The following is a 16,417-nucleotide window of genomic DNA, read 5'->3' as shown; positions in this document are numbered from 1 at the left end:
AACAGTGGAGTTTAGTGGCCTTCTACGACAAAGCTACAGCGCTGGTTGACGTGGGTAAAGCAACGGATGTCATTTTCCTGGACGTGTGCAAGGCATTTGACACTGTCCCACATGACATCCTTGTGTCTAAAATGGAGAGACACGGATTTGACTGATGGACCACTCAATGGATAAAGAACTGGCTGGATGGTCGCACTCAAAGAGTTGTGGTCAATGGCTCAATGTCTACATGGAGACCAGTGTCAAGCGGTGTTCCTCAGGGGTCTGTTCTGGGTCCAGCGCTGTTCAACATCTTTGTCAGCGACATGGATGACGGCATTGAGTGCACCGATGACACCAAGTTGTGTGCTGCCATGGACTCACTTGAGGGAAGAGATGCCATCCAGAGGGACCTTGATAGGCTTGAAAAATGGACCAGTGCAAACTGCATGAGCTTCAACAAGTCAATGCAAGGTCCTTCACCTGGGTCGGGCCAATCCTAGGCACAAATACAAACTGGGCACAGAGTGGGTTGAGAGTAGCCCTGAAGAGAAGGATTTGGGGGTGTTTATAGATGAGAAGCTCAACATGAGCTGGCAGTGCGCGTATGCGGCCCAGAAGGCCAACCGCATCCTGGGATGTATCAAGAGAACTGTGGTCAGCAGGTCAAGAGAGGTGATTCTCCCCCTCTACTCTGCTCTTGTGAGACCCCACCTTGAATACTGTGTCCAGTTCTGGTGTCCCCACCGTAAGAGAGACACAGATCTGTTGGAGCGTGTTCAGAGGAGGGCCACAAAGATGATCCAGGGGCTGGAGCACCTCTGCTACAAGGACAGGTTGTGGGAGCTGGGATTGTTCAGCCTTGAAAAGAGAAGACTTTGGGGGTACCTAATAGCTGCCTTCCAATATCTGAAGGGAACTTACAGGAAGGCTGGGGAGGGACTTTTTGCAAGAGTGTCCACTGATAGGACAAGGGGAGATGGGTTTAAGTTGAAGGAGAAGAGATTTAGATTAGATCTTAGGAAGAAATTCTTCAGTACGAGGATGGTAAGACTTTGGAATAGATTGCCCAGAGAAGTTGTGGATGCCCCCTCCCTGGAGGTGTTCAAGGCCAGGTTGCACGGAGCCTTGAGTAGCCTGATCTAGTTGAGAGGCGTCCCTGCCCATGACAGGGAGGTTGGATTAGATGATCTCTAAGGTCCCTTCCAGCCTATGCTATTCTATGATTCTATGATCCTTAGGACTGCAAGGAGAGTGCACAGCATGCTCACTACCCTGGCCTTCAGGAGAGCAGCCTTTAGCCTTCTCAGGCATCTGCTTGGTAGAGCACCATGAGATAAAGTTGTGGAGAAACGAGAGGCCCAAGAAAGCTGGTCAACATGCAAGGATCACCTTCTCCAAGCTCAGGAGCAGTGCATCCCAACAAAGATGGAAGTCAGGCAAAAACACCAAGAGGCCTGCATGGATGAACAAGGAGCTCCTGGACAAACTCAAGCACAAATGAGAAGCCTACAGAGGGTGGAAGCAAAGACAGGTAGCCTGGAAAGAATACAGAGAAATTGTTCAGGCAGGCAGGGATGAAGTTAGGAAAGCTAAAGCCCTGATAGAATTCAGTCTGGCCAGGGACATCGAGGGCAACTAGAAAAACTTCTTGAGGTACATCAGTGATAAAAGGAGGACTAGGGAAAATGTGGGCCCTCTGTGGAAGGAAACAGGAAACCTGGTTACCTGGGATATGGAGAAGACTGAGGGACTCAACTACTTTTTAGCTTCAGTCTTCACTGGCAAGTGCTCTAGCCACACTGTCCAAGTCACAAGGCAAAGGCAGAGACTGGGACAATGAAGAACCAACCACCGTAGGTGAAGATCAGGTTCAAGACCATCTAAGGAATCTGAAGGTGCACGAGTCTGTGGGACCTGATGAGATGCATCCACAGGTCCTGAGGGAACTGGCAGGTGAAGTTGCTAAGCCACTATCCATCACATTTGAGAAGTCATGGCAGTCCAGTGAAGTTCCCACTAACTGGAAAAGGGGAGATATAGCCCCCATTTTTAAAAAGGGAACAAAAGAAGACCCAGGGAACTACCACTCCCCAGTCAGTCTCACCTCTGTGCCCAGCAAGATCATGGGACAGATCCTCCTGGAAATTATGCTAAGGCACATGGGAAAAAAAGGACGTGATTGATGACAGCCAACATGACTTCACTACGGGCAAATCATGCCTGACCAATTTGATGGCCTTCTACAACGGGATTACGGTGTTGGTGGATAAGGGAAGAGCAACTGATATCATCTACCTGGACTTGTACGAAGCATTTGACACTGTCTCACACGACATCCTTGTCTCTCAATAGGAGAGACATGGATTTGAGGGATGGACCACTCGATGGATAAGGAAATGGCTGGATGATAACATTCAAGTAGTTGCGGTAAACAGCTCGATGTCCAAGCGGAGACCTGTGATGAGCAGCGTTCCTCAGGGGTCAGTATTGGGGCTGACACTGTTTAACGTCTTTGTCGGCAACAGGGACAGTAGGATTGAGTGCACCCTCAGCATGTTTGGCCAGGTTGGATGAGGCTTTGAGCAACCTGGTCTAGTCGCAGGTGTCCCTGCCCATGGCAGAGGGGTAGGAACTAGATGATCTTTAAGATCCCTTCCAACCCAAGCCATTCTGTGATTCTGTAATTCCCCATCTCTGCGTTGACTTGAGTGGCATTGGTTACATGGTCTAGTAACCCAGAGCATGACAGTGTACATCATGCAGACCTTTTATACTTTCACAGGCTCCTTAGCTAGGAGTAATAATTCATTTTGAACGACAATGCACATAGAGATCATGAGGATTTATTGAGTATAACCTACTGTAGTCTATCCATCAAAGTGACACTCAGTCGCTTACAAAGTTCCTGCACTTACTGTACTTAATGAACACTTCACAACTTCCTGCAGTATTATTTTCACCTAGAGGGAAAGCCTCTCATGTGATACTTAGGGAGGCAGAGGAACTTCCCTCAGCAGTAAAGAGATCTGCCTGAGCCCTTGGTAATCACAGCACATGTTGATGTTTGGACAATGCTGCTCATGTATCATCATTTCAGACTTCCCACATACTGTAAAATTAACATTTCCATGGTTATTTTGCAATGCAATCTCATGACCTACTCCAGAGCAATAGGGGAACAGAGTCACTCTGTGCTTCTGACTGCCAAGTTCCCTTGGAGTGGTCATCAGAAGCACAACTTCTGCTTTGCTTGAGATTTGAGTGACTGCAGTGATTATTTCCTTTGTTTCTAGAGGGAAAAACTCAGAGTCTTCTCATTTCCACCCTTGTCTCTATCAACAGCCCTGCAAATAAACAATAAGTAAAATTCTCCCTGAAGTGATACAACTAAAAGAAACTTCATGTCTTCCCTTGAGTTGTCACTGCATACCCCTGAAGATGTCTCTCATTCTCCCTTCATCATTCTTCAAGTTCTCCCAACCTTGTCTCCAGTTTTCTTCCAAGTAAGTGACTCTGTGACCACTCCTTCTCCCTCCTAGCTGTCATAAAGCAGAGGATAACTCTTCCACACTCCCTAAATCTTACGTTGGCCACCTTGTTTTCACTATTAACAAGATGACTGCCAGGCCAAGCCAAAAATCCTCATACCTACAAGTCCCAGAAGGCAACCAAAATATCTGCTCTGCTTTTCCTCAGACTTACGATCAACATGCACATGCAGAGCCTCTTGATACAACATGCCAGCTTCAACAGTCCTCATTCCAGTTTGAAATGTCTGGCAATCCTGTAGCAGAGTCACAATGAGGGACGGTGACTCTAGAAAAACATTGACTCTGGCATAGTTCAGAGGCAAACTTTAAAGAGAAGTTCCTGTTTCATCTGAACAAGCACATACATCCCTACTATACATCCCCAAGCACCTGGAGATAATGATTAGAGAGTTACCAGCACTGCTCTTAGCCCCAGAGGTAGACAGGCTAGTTTACATACTCCTGTTACCCTACAAGCTCAAGACAAACCCATATCCTGCCACTGCAGTCAAAATACCATTCTCCTGACGAAGGAAAAAATAAGCCTCTTGAATTGGAAAACTTCAGTTCTTTTCCAAATTTTTTAGCAAGTCACCACAGTTTTCCTGCATGTTTAATAAGAGAAAGACTTGAGCAACACAGATTGCCCGAAAAAATGACTATATGGTCCTGCTCACCTAGCTTAGTAGTTGGCGCTTGCTGGAGATGTCTCAGCAGCTCCCCTCTGTTCAACGCAGAGCACAGGCTATAACAAAGGTGTCCTAGTGAACAGCCTAATTACTGCTTATATCTCTGTACAAGCAGAATAGCTGCAACAGGGATGCCTCTTCCAGGCTACCCTGTAGCCTCTGAGCTAAATCAGTCACATGCAAGTCAACCATCTCTCTGCTCTGTACCCAAGTGTTCCTGCCTACACTACCAAAGCAAAGAAGAGTACACACTGCCACCATTATTGTCCTTCTCTGAATGGCATTTCTCTCCTAACATACTCTCTTTTTTTAATACAGATTCCTGTATTTGGTGAACCTAACTCAAGTTTGTGCCTTGCGTCAAGACAATTGAACTGGTGTTTCCCCGTTAAAATCCATCACAAAATAATTTGTCTGAGCATCTTCCAAATCCTCTCCATTTTCAAAACAAGGGCTGGGGGGGGGAGTAGCACCTTTGTCTGCAGAGAAAGGTCTGGGCCACTCCAGTCACCTGAAAGATGCCAGGTACAATAAGAATGTGCATGTCCTGAGAGCATCTGTATGTAGGTCAGAGGGTTTTTAAATATGCATTGAAACAATATTAATGTCACTGACCTGTCTGACCACAAGCACAGCTGCTGCCTCAAACCATCTCGAAATTGTTTCTGCAGAGAACAAGTATCCGCTGCCCTTCAAAACCTTTTAGCTGCAGAGAGGTGGGAGGAAATTATTTACTATCAGTTATATTTACTGTTTTTAATAAAAAAAGGAAACTTTAGAAAGGACACTTGGTTTTCACTTAATAGCCCCTGAAGGTTTATCATCGGAGACGTTTGGCACCGGAGCCGAGGGGAAGTTTGCATTGCTGCTGTTCAGCTGCGCTTTGCCTCACGTTAACTTGTACTTGGTGTTCTGGTGCAGCTAATCTCCTTTTTTTCCATGAGCACAAAATACTTGCTTTCCTCGGGGAAAAAAAATAAAGACAAAAAACCAACAAAAAAGCCCCGCATGTGCAGAGACGGCAAAGATTACTTGTAACTGCCATAATTTAAGGGCAAAAAGAATCCTCTTATCTCACCTGCAGAGCGGATTTAAAAAATGAGAGCAGGAAGAGAAATGACTTGCTGAAAGGAAGTTTTGGAGGACATCATTAGGGTCCAAATATGGATTTATGTGGCCTCTATGCAGCACTCTGATATCTTACATGCACTTCAGCTCAGACAGATATTGAAAAAGAACTGGAGTGGCTGCAAGTTCGTCGCAGACACACTCAGTCATGACATCTCTGCTACATGTTTACTTGGTCCCAGGTAAAACGGTAACTTCTCTCCGTATTAGAGTCCTAAACCTACAGTGAAATGGCTAGGAAATTATTTCTATAAATATTTGACACGGGGAGAAGGTGCACACATGTCTGTTCCCAAGTATGCTACACCTGTGTTGGTAGAAATCATGTGGCAAAGGAGGCCTGTTTCTCCATTCCTAGCATCATCAGTCATTTGCTTCTGTGCAGAATGGGTGAAAATACACAAGTTGAGTAATGGTGGTGCCTCACACAGAACTATTCACATGAGTATCTCCAGGTATTATTGGCTGGGAGTAACACTCATTCTTCAGGGCAAAAACTAACCCGCGTTGACGTGGATATATCAGTTCAGTGGCATTGCTGGTGGCGCAGACATGTGAAAACAGCTATACTGAATGCACATGATCTTCTATAAAAGAGATATCTCACAAAACTACATCACATCCACTATGTAAACAATTTCTGCTAGTAAAATAAATATGTGTTTATAAAGACACACATGTATATGGCCTGTGGCACAACTGAATGATTTTACCTCCAAGTCTCCCCAGAAGGGTTAAGCAAAACAACCGTCACGCATGGACAAGCCCTAAATAAGGAACACCTCTTCAGGAAGGTGCCAGGCTACAATATCGGCATGCAATTAAGGAAGATGGTAATCCTGCTCATCTAACTATGCAATTAGGATAATGTCACTTTCTATTTCCACTTTCTGAAATACTTTGAGATCCTCAGATGAAAGCTCTGTACCAGCATGAAGCGTTTATACCTCCATCAACGAAGCAGATGGCATGTGGTACGCTTGTTTGTGTGTGAACCCTGTAGTCATCACTGTTATAATTAGTTAAGAGTCATCTCCTGCTCTCCTGCAAGCTCTGCAGTTTGACAGCATTTGGTAGGGGCTGGCATTTCCATGGGAGCAAGTGTATCTTGGTGGCATACGCTTACACTGCTTCCAGCACTGTCGCAGCTGTGCAACTAGTTTTAAGAGCATTGTGCATATACGGTTGAGACACAGTGCAACAACGGTGTACATCTGCCTTCAACAACTGCTGAAGGCTAGAGGAGACTTTGAGAGGTCATCTTGTCCACCGCTCTGCACTGTGTGCAGTACTCGTAAGTGTTTCCCAACCAGTTAGTCTAACCTGTTTTAAAGACTTCCGGTGACAGAAGCCCACGTCTTCCTCAAGAAGTGTTATTTTGTACAAAATACGAGTTTCTCTGATATCCAATCTCAAATTCCCTTAGTGAAATATATGGCTGGTATTTCCAGTCTTCTTTCATAAATAATTTTTTCCATCCAAGGTCCTTACTCTTTACAGCTATCTTTGTATACTTGAAGGTACACTGTATTCTTTTTCATTTCACTGACAAATGCACAAAGTGCTATGTACCTCTCAGCTACCTCCATCTTTCTGCTGCAAGCTCATAGCTGAATAAAAGGAACACTGGAAAAGAAAAAAAAATAAATTAAAAATCAGGCATAAGACCTATCTTTCAAAATAATTGTTGTTCAGCAGACCAAGGCTGGAAAACAAGCATAAATATGTTCTAATTATATCAGGCCCTGAGTCGTGTTTTTGGTTTATTCACATGAACAGGAATTACAGTGCTTCTGCCTTTGCCAACAGGAACAAAGCACCTTGAACGAGACGTGGATATATCTAGCTAAATAATAGTAAATATATTACTGATACTGACTGTGTGACAATCCACAAATAAGCACAAAAAGTAAATTTGAAACAAATTTGAGTAACTCGTGTAAACATCATCTCATGCAAGGACAAGGAAGAGGGCCAGCTGCACTTCCCTCACAGCACGATGCACTCATGCAAATGCCCAGGACTTTTTGCATCTTAGAGCACCCATGCCATTTAATTAATTTCTAAATTATGGAGATTTTATACGTTCAAGTAGTTCTTAGACAATAAGTCATTCACTTACAGGAATGCTACCGGTATTTGGAATTCAAGTTCTCCAGTTGCAATTATTACTTTTTCTCCTAGAAGAAAAGGAGCAATGCTTAAGACAAAAGAAAAGTGGCAGGACTTTGCTCTGCTCGGTGTTTTACTGGATAATTCCTACAGAGGAAATTAATTGCTGGGCTGAATCAAGCAATAAGTCCATAATGCCCATATCTTGTCTCTGACAGCCGCCAACAACAGGGGCTTCAAATCCTCGTAGTCAGTCACAGTAATGTTCCTGCAGAGGATTTTTCTTCCAAAACCAAGGCATTTAAGATTGGTTAATGTCTTGAAGCAGAAGGGCTCAGATCTTCAATATTTTACTTTATCCCAGCTAGCACAGCTACAGACATTCACCTGAGCAGAATTCTCTCCAGTTGAGTTCAATACCTCCATAATAGTTTCCAGAAGCAGTGAGTTTCACAGGTTGAAAAAGAGACAGTGAAAAATAAATAAATTATTATTTTCATATAAATTTTCACTATTTCCTCCCTCCTTAGCAAGTTATCTTCATTTCTGAAATAAAAATAAAAGGTTAAAAGCAAGGTCTAAGTTATCCCTTTATATACTTGTATTTTTCATTACAATCTATTTTATCAAGTCCTAAAATTTCTACTGCTTTGCTAAGATACTTTACATCTTAAATCTAAACCTGTGTAAAGAGCTACCCTTGGTATCTCATGGGTAATTTTCTCAAATGATTTAACTAAGCATCAAGACCTCAGGAAGTTCTCTAATCTATCTTCCAGCCAAGCACAGATCAATTTAACCAAAATCATTACTTATCTGACTTATTTGTTCTTAAAATCTTTAGGAGGCATAATCTAATAAAGTCTATGGATAAACAACTGCAGTGCTTAGCCACTGGAAAGCTTATCTCAATGTTTAGGCTAAATTTCCCTTGCTGCAATTCAAACCCACCTCGATTTGCCCTGTTCATGTGTCATTACATAGCTGTAGTGCAAAAAACTCCTCAAACAGATTTGCACACCCTTGCCTTAAGTGTTTTGGCCACTGAATGATTTCCAGTGGCCATTAAAAGCACAGTGAGCAGCACAGAGTGATTTCTGCCCACACAGTTGCAGTGTCCACAAGCACGGCACTGGCAGCCATGTGACAGCTGCAGTTAAATACGCACCATGACCTGTCCTCAGTCCAAGTGCAACTCTGTGCACCAGATCCATCTTCCAAGATGATCTCCTGAGATCCACACCCTCTGGACGCTGCATTTGCAAGGGCCAAACCCAGTATCTTCAGTGCTGTTCAGTGGAAAGCCAGACTCAACCACTGACCTGAGCAGTGAAACAGAAAATTCACATTGTGTCTCTGTCCTCCTCTATGACCAAGTACATCCTGCCTGCTGGATTGTTCTCAGCCTATATAGTGCACCTAATGCAAAGAGCAGAATTGTTGAGGCAAAAAATAGTCTCAGCTTAAGGCAAAAATAGTTCGTTCAGGATGGTGTCAAAAAGGATCATTTCTATTTTAAGTTTTCCATCTCTTCAACTCCTCCTTATTTTTTTAAATGAATGGATCAAAGTGTCAAAAAAAGAAGTTGTTTGGGATTAGGAAAAGATAGCATCTTCTTTCAAGAAGCAACATGTTCCTTAGAGAATATCAAGAGAAAATTCCTTGAGTTTCTCAGTACGTTTTGATCAGTAATAAAAAGGAAGAACAAAATGGTCACAAAAAACATGGAAGATGCTTCATCTGAGTATGTTTGGTGACAAAGGATCTGACAGAAAACGTGTCATAAGAAAGAAGTGTGCCAAGCTTCTATGTTGTGGCTCAGGCTACCTGCTCATTCTGAAGAATGACACTTCGTTTTCAAGACCTATATCACCGAACAGCAAGATGAACAGACCACGAAGACATAAAGCCTTACCAGCCACAGTCACTGTTGTTCTGGAGTTGTTTGGTTAATCCATGTAGACATTCTGTGGTCTAGATGGTATTTCCATGTGATCTTTCAGCCCTGTGTAGTCAACACCACCTCTCTGTTCTTTAGAGTTGGCTTTATCTCCTGTGTGGGGTAAATATTTCCCTGAGAATCTCTACCATCATGCAAAGCAAAGGCTGATGGTTACCCAAATGCAACAGTGTTTTAAAGTGTGCTGTATTATTACTTGTGTATGTACACGTGCTTATGGGTTATTGGTAAGTTTATGGGAGAGATGAGCGCAGACCAGAACAGGAAAAAACATGAGACTAGGCTGTCCTCCTGGGAAATTCTACTAGTCTTAGAAGAAAGTAATTATATTACATTATAATATTGTTAATTTTTCAACATATTCCACATAGAAGTGAGATACTGTTAAACACCTGATAAGCCTTAACAATTACAAAGCTACTTAAATATTGATGTGAATTGCATGGTCATTTTATTTTTTGGTTTAACAATATTTTATCTTTTATTACTTTTAGAGTACTCAAATATGGAAACGGGAGCAGGATGTACTATTATATGGGTAAACTGCCAGAGAGAGCAATATGAAGAATAAATTGAAATCCAAATCTCATACACAAATTATTATTAACACTAATTTCCTCATATTACAAAGCGGCTTCTTTGCATGTATGACATTGCCTTTTGCACCCAAACATGACTTTAATTAAGATCTAACTTATTCATGACTATAATTCAGATCTAACTGCTAGTCTACTCAAATGAGTGTAATTAGTCCCAGAGGGCATATCTAAGAGAACTAGGTTTTCCTTTTCATCTCTACATTTAGGAAAACACAATAGATGCCGGAAGATCAGTCTGAGACCCTAGAAATGTAAAGAGCTTTACAGAGCTGGTGGGAAAATCCTAAACAAAAACATTGTTAAAAGGGACTTTCATAAGGGCTCATTTAGTTTAATTTATTCCTGCAGACCATGCAATAGGAGTAAAACAATGGAGATGATTAACCAATGTAAAGTCAATAAACTTTTCATAATTATTTCCGTGTTTATTAAGAAATAGAACTATACGAGATTGGTTAGCCCATTCATATATTACTTTAAAAGGGATTAATGAGGTGGGTATTTATTTTTGTTCCCATTCTTCAGAAACTACAAGTAGACTAGTCTCTTGTGTAAGTTGACACTGGCATAACCAAGTCAGAAGAAAGCCCTACCAAATACTCTATCAAGCATTCGTTATCCTGGCATCTCGATCCATAGCATACTCTGCCCAGAAGGCAAAATAATGAAGATAAATCAGTCCATATGATTTGGTCTTTCTTCCAGTGTATCACCCAGCCCCTACAGCTGCTCTGCTTTTCACCCAACTCCTTCTTCCCACCCTCTTTGCAGCACCTTTCTCCCTTATCCACAAGGCACTAACTTCACCCTTCCCTGTCAAACCACTCCCCAGCTAGCCCCTCTGTCCCAAAGGGAAGCTAATGGAAACTGGTTTGCAGCAGGAACCACCTTGTTTCCCAGCTGCTGTTCTCAAAACAGATTCTAAAGCAGATTGCGAGGAATACTGGCGTGTATCAAGAATAGTGTGACCAGCAGGAACAGGGAAGTGATCCTGCCCCTGTACTCGGCACTGGTGAGGCCGCACCTGGAATATTGTGTCCAGTTTTGGGCCCCTCGCTTTAAGAGAGATATTGAGCTCCTGGAGCGGGTCCAGAGAAGGGCGACTAAACTGGTCAAGGGGCTGGAAAATAAAACTTATGAGGAGCGGCTGAGGGAATTGGGGCTGTTTAGCCTGGAGAAGAGGAGGCTGAGGGGAGACCTGATTACAGCCTACAAATACTTGAGAAGGGATGGTGGGGAGGTGGGGGAAGGGCTCTTTACATTAGTGATGGGTGATAGAACAAGAGGAAATGGGTATAAGCTTAGTCAGGGGAGGTTCAGGTTGGATGTTAGAAAGAATTTCTTCTCTGAAAGGGTTGTCAGTCACTGGAATAGGCTGCCCAGGGAGGTGGTTGAGTCCCCATCCCTGGATGTGTTTAAGAAAAGGGTGGATGAACTGCTTCAGGATATGGTTTAATGGAGGATTAGGGACGGTTGGACTGGATGATCTCTAAGGTCTTTTCCAACCTAGAAATTCTATGAAATTCTATGAGTTGCTGCTCAGGCCCACCTTAAACCTTCATGCGCTCTGCCACAACACTGTGCTTTGTGACCCACCTGTTCAGAAGAACACACTATCATTGTCATACCCTTAAACCATCCTCTGGGTTGGTCATGGGTTACATCTGAACTGCAAGGTGAAGCAAGAGTTTCCACACACTGAACTCTGGGGACTGGTGCTCTTCTGACTTTTAACCTATCTGTAGTGGGGACTCAACAAGGTGCTTCAGGTCTCCATGCTGTACTTGAGAAAAAGCCAAACTCAAGAGAGTTCATGGTGGAAAAGACCATCACATGCCCACCCTAACTCACTTTCTGGTCCAGCCAGAGGACTGAAAGCCAGAGCACTGAATATTTTGCTGGTCTTACCAGAGATAAAGCAACTTCTTAGTGCAGGAACTACCCACACGCATTTGGCCAACTTTGGTCTTCAGAGTGGTGTAGCCCTGGGTGTCACTATGTAGATAATAACAACTATTTTTCTTTTTATATTCAGTGCAGAAGAAACTTCACATTTCCCAAGAATAAATCCACCAACTCAGTTCCCAAAGTTCAGTGACAGACATGCATGTGTTCTCAATATCCTTTTGAAGTAAATACGCTCACTTTTAAGCATATGGTAACTGCATTCCCAAACTAAAACTTCTCTTAGTTTTGAGCTAACTTGTTTGGAAACTATTGCCAGAGAGAAGAAAAAGTGAAAGAAATACAGTCAATTCCACAAGGAAAGAGGAAAGCTGAACTCGCAGTATAACGATGGCAGCTAATGCATGAGCCTCATAAAGGCAAGCTCAACTGATGTGGTGCTTTTTTGGGAGGCATTATTAAATGGCTGTTATGTCAGCTTGGATCGCTTTTGACAAAAGTTAGAGAGATTCTTTTTAAATTATATTTCAGGATACATGCAAACAGGAAAAAAAAAAGACGACTACTTAGTCAATGTTTTGGAATGAACTCAGTTAACCAGGTGATAAAAATCAGCTTTTGATTCTGCTCTCAGCATGCTTTTCCACTAATGTCCTTCCATCATTTTCACTAATTTTCACCCTTGCATGTAAAAAGACAATCAAACTCAAGAGAATAATCATTTCCTCAATTGTTCGCCGTTTGTCACAAGGTCTCTGTTAAGAATAAGCCTGACAGGTATTCAGTCAGCCGTGAACACAAGACAGTTATTCTGATCTCAATCCCAACCCAGAGAGGAGCATTCAAAGTCTCACAGGGAGATGTAAGGCTTGCCTAATTTCCAGAGGCATTTCTGAATTATTACATCCCACACAACCCTACCAAGAAAAGACAATGACACTTCAGGAGGTGGTGACTCGATTGTGCTTACTAAAATGCTTTGACTCAGTACGGTTTTAAGGTGATGTACTGCCTCAAATGACAGAAGTGTTTTTTTCTAAGAAATACACTGAGCAAAGCATATATGAGGTTCCTCACAGTAATTGACCCTACACAGTGCTAAAGAAAAGCTAAATCTGAAACAAGACTAAGAGGCTGAGAGATCAAAAATGCCATTTACAGTGCCACTTGTGACAAGTTCGAGACCACGCTGTACTCCACACGTTCTTTATCAGGGGTTGTACAACGGACATGATGCTTAGCAGACACTTGTGTATATAGTAATAGTAGTATGCTGCTTGATATGCAAACTTGAACAGCTAGTGCATGCTGCAAAATGAAAGCAAATGGAGAGTAAAAAAATCTGAAATGAAATAAAAACCTATTAGATTATCTATTTCATCCCCTTATCGCTATAAGATTTCACTCTAATAATTTCATATCATTTATTCTAGTCTAGTTTAAAAATGCCCAGGGCGAAGCAGCTTCCCCTGGGATATTATTCACAGCTTGATAGATCTCAGTATGAGGAAGCATTTCCTAATACACGACACTCATGTTTCCCTTTGAAAATTCATCTCGTTACTCCTGGGCACCCACCCTAAATCAATATTTCTTTTCCTTCTGTCATTTGTCACCTTCAAGTTTCCGCAACCCGCTCCTCCCGCTCCTGTTTAACCATCCCTTAACAGGCAGTAGTTTCAATCTCTTCTAGTAGCATAAATCGACCCCTCTCAACACCTCCCTTATCGTGCCCCATTCCGAGCTCCTCACTGCAGCCCTGCTTCCCAGTCACGGCCATCTCCGGCCGGTTCAGGGTTCTTCACATGGCAAACGCGTTCCGCTTCTTCGCATAACGTGCCATGCAAGGGTATGAACGCATCTGTAAATCCTTGACTGCAGATGTATTTTTTGAGATGGATATATAGGCCACGTGGCGATTCGGGTGGATAAAGACCAGTACAGTCAGGGGTGAGACCCGCTTTTTCTTCCAATGCGTTTTGCTTAAAGGCTGACAGGTGGCAGTGCGTCCTTAGGAATGAGCTAGGAAAACGTGGCCACTGCAACTGCTCTTTAGCATTTGTTGAATGGGGGGCTGGCCCCTTATTCTTCTTCCTCTTTCGTTTCACATTTCTCCCTTTTCATATTTCTATTTTCCTTCTAATCTCAAAGAATTTTTTCCGTATTCCTTCGTTCATTTATGAAAAACCATTAGAAAAAAAGTGTTTCAGATCCTGACTGCACATATTCAGGTATAATGCCATTTTCAGTTTATTCCTAAAGACGCTCTCTCCATTTTCAAATGGACATTTGAAAAAGTTACCTGCCAGGTCAGTAACAGAGACATCGAAATGAATCAAGTTATTTTGGACAAAAGCTGAAAGGAGAAGCAAATCCAAATTAATGATCTTGCTGATTCGAAGGATATCTGCTGTGGAAATATGCATTGCTGGTCTTTGATAAAAGAGTAAAAACTTATCTGGTTTCTGCAGGAAGCCCAGATGAGACTGAATACACCGCAGGAGAGGAGAGAAACCATGCTGATACCATCCGTGTGTTCTCTCACCTCAGGCAGGCAGGGCAGTCCTCTTTCAGGTAACGTAGATGGCTGCTTAGGAAGGATGATGGGGCATCCCAGCAGCATCTCCTGAAGCAGAGACCATTCCCATGCACTGCAGCTCCGCAGAACTTTTCCACCATCAATCTCAGATCCCAGAGCTGGGTGGTGGGATAAGGAAAAACCTGACTGTCAGCTGAAAGGCATGTTATGGGCAGGGCTGTAGACCCAGGACACTCCTGCTGCCCTCAGTCCAGCCTAGGGCAGCTGCAGACGACTGAGCAGCTTATGACACCATCCACAATTTACATGACTGCAGCGACACCAAAAAAACTCCTTATGTCACCTTGCTCCTCACCTTCCCTGTCCTGGCTATAGCGTAGGAAGTGAATGCTCGAGCACCGGGCCAGTGACTTGAAAGAAAAGGGCCAAAGGAGATGGAGCAACAGTTCAGGGGTGAGATTGCTCAAGGGGCTGGAGGAGGCCAGTGGGATCGTGCCCGAACAGGAAGGTGCTGGAAGCAAGCGAGGCACAAACAGGAGAAGAAATGACATGCGACTATGTGGCAAGAGCAGAGGGGTGTCCAGACAGAGAGGTGAGACCAGAATAGAAGCCCACAGCACTGGGGAAGAAGCCACCCCCTCCTCCATCAGATGCCAAGCCCACGGACAGACAAGCAGGCACAGCATGAGACTGCTGGAGACAGCAGCGTGGCGGGGAGGGAGAAGGCAGCACAGGCATGGCTCCTGTACTGCAGGCAGCCTTTCCCCATCTCTCATCTGTACAGCCTTTGCTGAAAGAGACTCACATGGGTCACTCTTGCTCCCAGCACCACAAGAGCAGAACACCTTGTCTTTCAGATGTAGCCCTGACCATCCACCTTTCCAAACAGTTTTTTCCTCCCCGTACTCAAGGCAGGAGCAGAGGCTGGCTGCAGGAGCAGAGAACCCACGTTGACTCCAGTCACGGGCACAATCCTCCCAAAACTACTGAGCATCCCACCAGCCCTGTGGACCATCTTCTCCTGTTGCTCCCGCCAAACTCCGACAAAAAAAAAAACTGTTGTCGCACTGTCAGTGTGTGACCAAATCCTCCCAGCAACCCTCTTAGGGAGCCCCTCCACTCCCCACACTGCCCACAGCCCTCCCCTCACCCCAGTGCCCACAGGGTGCACTGCCTGTTGCACTGCTCCCAGTCCATCCTGCCAAAATGCCTTCAAGTCTCCCTTGGCTGTGAAAAATGACTCTAGTAATTTTTTATTATTTTTTTTTAGGATTATTATCTCATTGCTGTTGCCTCTCAATTACAGCTGTGAAAGACCCTTAGCCTTCAACTTCTCCACCTCTGCACTGTGACACAGGCTCACATTTCAGTGCTTTAAGTTATGAACCATTATCTTATTCCCTGGTTCTTCATTACGCTCCTGATCAAAAAAAAAAAAAAAAAAAAATCAATGGAGGCTTTCCTCCGGCTGCAGTGCCTTCTGGATCAGACCCTCAGCCCCAGCACAGCACATCCAGCACATCGCTTGGTGGTTTGAGCCAGCTGTTACCTAAAGGGAGTTCAGAAGAAAATGGCCAGTCACATTCGAGGGCCAGGCAGAGTGTTAAGGAAGACACCAGCAGTGGGAATTTAAAAAGCACCGTGAGGTAGAAAGCAGCAGCTCCCTGAAGTGGTTCAGACATCCCTTGCAAGGAGATTGAAATGTGGATAGCATGGCTAAAAGTATGTCCAGCTTGGTTGAGTAAGCACATAGGTGACAGACCAGGTAAGAACAGGAGGAGAACTGGCATGAGATTTAGGACTGAACACCATGAAAAAAAAAAACCAAATCCGCAGACGGACAGTTGCTTAGCTTCTGGAATACTCTCCAACAGAAATGAATGCCAAGCTATCAATTGGTATATTTAAATGCAGATTTGGCAAAGCACCAATACATACTCTATTGGGAACAATTCTACAGTGACAAGGCTATG

Source organism: Tauraco erythrolophus, chromosome 1 (assembly GCF_009769465.1).
Source record: "Tauraco erythrolophus isolate bTauEry1 chromosome 1, bTauEry1.pri, whole genome shotgun sequence".
Classification (NCBI taxonomy): domain Eukaryota; kingdom Metazoa; phylum Chordata; class Aves; order Musophagiformes; family Musophagidae; genus Tauraco; species Tauraco erythrolophus.
Note: the sequence above shows the minus strand (reverse complement) of the source record.